The sequence below is a fragment of the Austrofundulus limnaeus genome, unplaced genomic scaffold (assembly GCF_001266775.1).
Source record: "Austrofundulus limnaeus strain Quisiro unplaced genomic scaffold, Austrofundulus_limnaeus-1.0 Scaffold2, whole genome shotgun sequence".
Lineage (NCBI taxonomy): Eukaryota > Metazoa > Chordata > Actinopteri > Cyprinodontiformes > Rivulidae > Austrofundulus > Austrofundulus limnaeus.
In genome coordinates, this window is record NW_013952404.1 from 2,374,613 (window position 1) to 2,381,371 (window position 6,759).

General features: G+C 39.1%; 1 long non-coding RNA gene across 1 annotated transcript in view; it reads right to left on the bottom strand.

Annotated features, from left to right (window-relative positions):
* LOC106518247 (uncharacterized) overlaps window positions 1–6,271 on the bottom strand; it is a 41,287-nt gene extending 35,016 nt beyond the window's left edge. Inside the window, exon 1 of the long non-coding RNA XR_001310293.1 lies at window positions 6,194–6,271. This is a non-coding gene — a long non-coding RNA (uncharacterized LOC106518247). The remainder of the gene's footprint in view (window positions 1–6,193) is intronic.
* Window positions 6,272–6,759: the final 488 nt, after the last annotated feature.

The window sequence follows — 6,759 nt, forward strand, 5'->3', positions numbered from 1 at the left end:
TAATATATATATTTACCATAAAAGTGTGTGTGTGTAATCATAATCTGAAACTGCTCAGAGGCAAATAGAAACACGTGCGGGCCAGTTTCCCATCAGCATGTTACATAAAACACAGCTTCCCTCAAACTGTTTTTAAAAATAGTCTTAAAATAATCATTGCTGAATGTAAACAGAAAGAAAAAAAAACCTGTTGCAAGTCATTAYTTTGTTATATTTTTACTCATTTCAGAATGGAAAATAACTTACTTAATATAGATAAGAATTTCCACCAAACGAATCACTCCAAATCGTTCTTAATTACAGCTTTGACAAACATCTAACCTTTGTTCAAGTTTAACATCAGAGGGAGTGTAAATAAATTGCAGGAAATAGATGAAACATTATTAGTGGATGTTGACATACCACTGTCTAATCCTCTATTTCCCATGGACATGAAATTTTAATGGCCARAGCAACAAAAACAAACAACACAAAAGTTTGTGAGAAAAATGTCTGGCTAGGAGCGTGACAAAATTAAAGTCATTTTTAAAAAAAAAAACATTTGTTTTGGTTTTATTTTATTTAGATGAGCATGCTTGGTTTATTCTGCTCAAATATTAGTTGGTGTTAAGTTGTTGTATGTGTGAACTGTAGGAATAGTTTGAAAATGTTGCTTTGCGTCTTCTTATAGAGTCTAAATTAAAACAACAACAGAGAGCAAAATCGTATTATGTGCAAATAATAATCAGAAGAACTTTCAACAATTAGTATTTGCCACTTTGCAAATACTGCCATGTGATGAAGTATTTTTGTGAGCAACACACCATCACTATCAGGCCCTAAACATGTACATACTGTATGTCACCACGTCACACAACAGACAGATCAAAGTCCTCATTTTAATAATAAAGGTGGCTAATTGTTATTTGAATTAATCACCTACAGTATAATCTGGTAGATTACTACAGCTGTTTACTCTCAAAAATATAAACGTTTAATGTGCCTGAGTAACTCACACACATTTCAAGATCCTTGAAAGTTCACYGATTTTCTTAGGGCAACATGAGAACATCCATCCATCTGTCTTTACCTGCTGCTACTTTTAGGGTCACAGGGATCCATTTCCAGAGATGGGGGACAGGTTTCAAGTCCATCCCAGCGCCACAGAGACAAACAACTATTCACTCTCTCTCACACACACACAACTGAGGACRATTTAGAGTGACCTGTTTGCCTAACTGTCATGTTTTTGATCTGTGGGAGAAACTGGAGTAGAGAAAACCCACAAAAGCATGGAGAGAATTAAAAAAACTTAAATAGGACATGTTCTTCTTTAATGAAATGTTTCWTCTCTCCTCCAAGAGACTTCTTCAGTCCGAGTCCATCATTACACGGAGGCCTCCACCCGTTTAATGATGGACGATTTAATGAGGCCTGCATGTCCAATTGTCCCTCTCTTACAATGCTGTTATTGCAAGTATGACTCAGTACCCTGTGAACAATAGGTGATAATCAGGGATCTAACGGTAGTCAGGTGATGGTGCCCGTGAAAGAAGTCACTTGGAGGAGAGGTGAAATGTTCATTAAAGAAGAACYCATCCAGASGATCTACTTAAGTTTTTTGTTTTTTCTACCAGGATTACTGAGATGCATCAGGWCATGGAGAGAATCTTCAAACTTTACCAAGAAGCATTTGGGATTTGATCCATCAACCTTCTTGGTGAGAGGCACCACATATAAACATGTCATGCACAATATAAAAAAAGGCAGCACAAAGAAAACCTTTCACTTAAAATTGTCTATTCATCGAYTTCCTTAAAATGTGAAAAATCTGTTTATTTCTCAGATGTATAATTTTCATTGTCACTTTCTGGAAGCACCGTATCTACTTTAACACTCATTAAAAAGATAGACTCAACATTAAACTCATTATTAAAAAAAAGTCACTGATGATGAAGAAATTAAGAAAATAACATTCAGTTCTGTTTTCTACTGAAGTGGCTTTTAAAAAGTGTCATCAAGTCTAAAATCTACTTGAAAAAAGGAAGTGAGTGRTTCTCTGCAGCTCTGAAGGGGACCAGGGTCAACTGCGGACATTTTAAACGAACATAAGCAAAAAAATCCAGTCAAGTGATAATGACTCAAGCAAAGAAAACTTACTTTTGAGAAAGTTCTCTGGTACTTCCTTCTTGTCTTGGAATGCTGTTTCTTTCTTTAGAAATGTAGGAAAATTTGAAGCTCAGCAAAACCTAAATTTGGCATTCTCATTTCCTGCAGAAATTGGCAGCAGCGTTGGAACAGGAGTTCAAAATTTGGCCCTAACCGTTTGAAAGTACTGTAACGATTCTGAAAGATTACTCTGGAAACAAACTGAAACAACAGGGAATAAACAGCTTTGATTTAGAACTTGTATAGAAGTAACAGGCATTTTAATTTTTTACTGTGTAAAGTTATTTGTTTATTCCAAACACACTYGGTGTACCCTAATCCCCCTGCGGTATGAACGCCTGCTGAAGACAAGCCAACCCTGTGAGATGTGGAGATTGCAGAGAGAATCTTTGGAGCCAGATGTAATCACCTCCTGACTGCGTGACCATAAATCACAGAGACCATCTGAGCATCGCGATCTCACGGAGTCCCTACGTTGGGATCTGTTTGATGGCAGTGAAGCAGTGAAACAAAACAAGACAGAGATTTTATTTTAGGGAACTTTGTGATCCCCCCCCAGCTTCGCTATAGTTTCCTCGGCTGTGGAATGCAAGATGGTGGAGGCTGGAGCGGAGGCCACCGTGGGGCTGTCTCTGTGGTCTGCCGCAGTGGGAATGTCAGACAAACGTTATGAAACACGAGCGGACCGAATCGACACATCTTACAGGGTGGCGGCTCCGTTTCCAGCTTCTGAGCCAAACGGACAAACAAGACGCTGACAGGGTTTCAACATGACCGGCACTCTGCATTATGAAAAGACATATTTCACTGCATAGCTCCGGCTCTGTCGGGTTAATTTGATTTGACTAAAATCCATATTTGGGAGACCACTCAACTGAAGATACAGGGCCTTTTTTTTTTTTTTTTACCCAACCCTTAATTTTGGTTAATCATCCTGCTTTCTCTTTTTTGTTTTCAGGCCTTTATCCCACATAAAGGGATCCATGATTAGTTGTAACATTAGACTTTATTTGATAAACATAAATTTTAACTATAAAATAAAGACTGTAAAAAATACGTTAGGATGTTCAGTTTTTATCATTTTTCAACTAAAAGTTTAAAAATATATTACACGGACGGAGCCATTTTATTTACACGCAAAGCATTCTGGGTAAATGATGACGCGGATAGATCATCGTGCGAGGCTGCTAGTGAGCTATATCCACCTTGAAGGTTAATCTTGGACAATATCTGATGATCGACTCTTTTAAATGAAACCAGAGAGCGTTGACAGAGAGGAGAAGGTAGAAATGACTCAGCCTGGAACTGAAAATATGGATGGAGGACAACAGAGCTGCTTCATGGAAGAAGAACCTCAGCTTAGCCTGTTAGCCATTAGCCCCGATGCTATCATCATATATATGTATTAGCTCAGCGCTACACATTCTCCTCACGTCACTGAGGTCCTCCATCTACATGACAGAGAGGGGAACACAAAAATGACTCAGTCTGCAACTGAAAATATGGATGGAGGACCTCAGTGTAGCTTGTTTGTCGTGCTAGCGCTGAGCTATTACAAATAAGGCAATATAGCGTCAGCGCTATCGCAAAGGCTAACAGGCTAAGCTGAGGTTCTTCTTCCATGAAGCAGCTCTGTTGTCCTCCATCCATATTTTCAGTTCCAGGCTGAGTCATTTCTACCTTCTCCTCTCTGTCAACGCTCTCTGGTTTCATTTAAAAGAGTCGATCATCAGATATTGTCCAAGATTAACCTTCAGGGTGGATATAGCTCGCTAGCCCTGAGGACCTATCCACGTCATCATTTACCCAGAATGCTTTGTGTGTAAATAAAATGGCTCCGTCCATGTTAAAATATATTTTTAAAAATTTACAAAACTAAACAGCCTACAGTATTTTTACAGTCTTTATTTTAGAGTTAAAATATATATTTATCAAATAAAGTCTAATGTTACGACTAATCAGGGATCCCTTTAAAAAAACACCCTAGGACCCTTTGGAGACCAATTGAAATTAATTGGTGGCTTTTGTCACTAAGCTCTGAGTGGCTATTTACGAGCTTTGGGATGTATGGTATGTGGCTGACCCTTACTGTTTGTTCCCTGATCCACTCCCTGCGCTGTCAGTCAAACTGGCAGGAGTTAGGATGCTTCACATAGCGCCTCRCGGCATCATCCATTACGCCCGCTGTCGTCTGCTGGGATTAGAGCACAATCGATAGCTGTACACACACATCGGTGGAGCTAAACCCCTTCTCAGACTACCTAATTATTGTCTCAACACAACCTAATAAAACACTAATGTGTCAGACGGCTCACAAATAAATTAGGCAAAGAAATGTCTGATTCTGTAATAAAGAAAATACAATTTTTTATTGTTCACCCCTACTTATTTTGAGATGCTGACCAGGCTTTTGTCTGTGTTCGAAATAAATAGGTTTGTTAGCACTCCCCTTACAACTGAGGGAGTGCTTTTGAAAATGCCAGCCTAAGAATGATTTCTTTTAAAGAAAAGCAAGGAAACCGTCAATCAGAGYTGTGGCAGGCAAACAGTGTAGTTCACAACGTCAACATGACCACAATGCTACAGGCCTGGTGTTTAATTATGAATACAGCATGAACTTTTCTGTTTTTCCTCTTTCACATTCAGTGTTGTCTGTTTTAGTTCAAAACTTCTGCAATCATTCTCCGAAATAAAATATGTGGCTGTCACAGCTTCGCTGAAATATTTTCCAGTTTGCAGCAGAGAAGAGACAGCTGCAGAACATGTACCGCAGCGGAGTCCAAACTGTCTGGGGGCAAAAGAGAGAGTGCATATTTCAGGGGTGGGGGGGTTAGTGGCCTCAGATTGGACTGAGATTAATGACATCTCAAGAGAAAGGAAGAAGACTCCCTGGATCAGCATTAATTTTTAGAGGAGTTATTGAAAGAGGTTGAGCTTAAAGGAATACAAAACCACAAGTCAAGCCAGAAATGTTATTTAAAATTTTAAAATTATATACATGCTTAAAAACACCAAACAGAAAAGTGTAAAAAAGTAAAGAGCTGAGAGATGGATTGAAGAACTGCGTTTTTGTGCGGGTTTTCAGCTGCTGAACATTTTATGATGCAGGCTTTGATGACAGAAGTCAACTTCAAAAGGATGCACTTTTGCATTTGACGTTAGCATTTGGAGAAAGAAATGGAGAACGTCTGGTCACGCAATCCGAAAGCATCGGAACATTGATGGAAACAGCTGCTTCAGTGTCTGTTAATTTCCAAGTTATAATAACCATCTTCAGAGAGCTTTCATCTTTGTGCAACAAGCAGGCTGTTAGATGCAGCACAAAAACTAAAACCACCATTTCAGCTCCTTTTTCATAAATCGAATTCCACCCTCTAACATTTCTGAATTAAACATGGCAGAAAAGTAAAACGATCCAATAATTCTTTGCTCTATGAGGGAGCATGACTGTGTCAAACTAAGATTTATGATCTTGTCTTTTGGAACACAAGTTATCCTTTTCTTTAAAATGTCGAACAATTCCTAGAACTCCCTTAAAAGCGTGAACTCTAATAAAAACAACATACAGATCGGTTCTAACACATAAACTGTCAGTTATATAAAGGTCACAGCCAGTTTATTTGAGATAGCTTATCTAAAAATGGTCCCCAAAGGAATAAGAAATTATTGGTTGCATTGATTTAATCAAAACCTTGCCTGCAGTTTCACATTAGATGAAATCGGGAAGCCTGCATGGAAACACGTGATGGTATCTTTTTATTGCCTTTTTTAAATTATTTATAGCGTCTTATTAATTTCCATTCATTCATCACAACTCGTTTCACCACTTAGCAGTGCATAAGCATGGGTGCTCCTTCACGTTGGGGCCCGAGCTTAATTAAAAACGGCTGTGAGGCAGATCTGAGAATAAGAAAAATAAAGATGAAACGGGACAGAAAGTGGGCGGAAAAAAAGAGAACAGCCACATACACAGAGAGATGCCAGCACAATATATCTGAAGTGAGAATTCGCCATAAAAACCAGACAAGCGTCAAATCACACATACCCCACTTCTGTCTGTTCTCAATTGTCCCTTTCTTTTCTTCTTTAAAGCCGGAGCGCAGCTGCTTCCTGGACTATTTTCTTTGTTTTTTAGGCACGATAGAGTACGAGTGCGAACGCAGATATGGAAGACGAAGGTCAAAAGTCAACCAGGGACTCAAGGGTCGGAGAGGAAGCCCTCTTTCATGACATGATGGGGGCTGGAACTAGGGCAAACGGGGACAGACAGCAACGTAAACAGAGATTAGACAGGCGGGAAGAGACCCCCCAACATATCAGCGGCGGACGAAGGAGAAGCAACAACAAAGAGTATGATAGGTTCGACCCAGGGAATGTCTGTATTTGCTTTGATTTGGGCTGCTACTGGTCTTTTATCTGTATCAGGAATTTGACTCTTGATGTCCGCCTCTTTAGTCCTCATGAACTTTGGAGACGTTTGTCGATAACCTTCTTTTTGAGAGATGAGCCTGAAACTAAAATGAATTACCTGAACAAATGAATCTGTGTCACATCTCTGGTAAAGGTTTATCATTAAAATATCCATTCTTGACGATAACCTACTTTTCATAT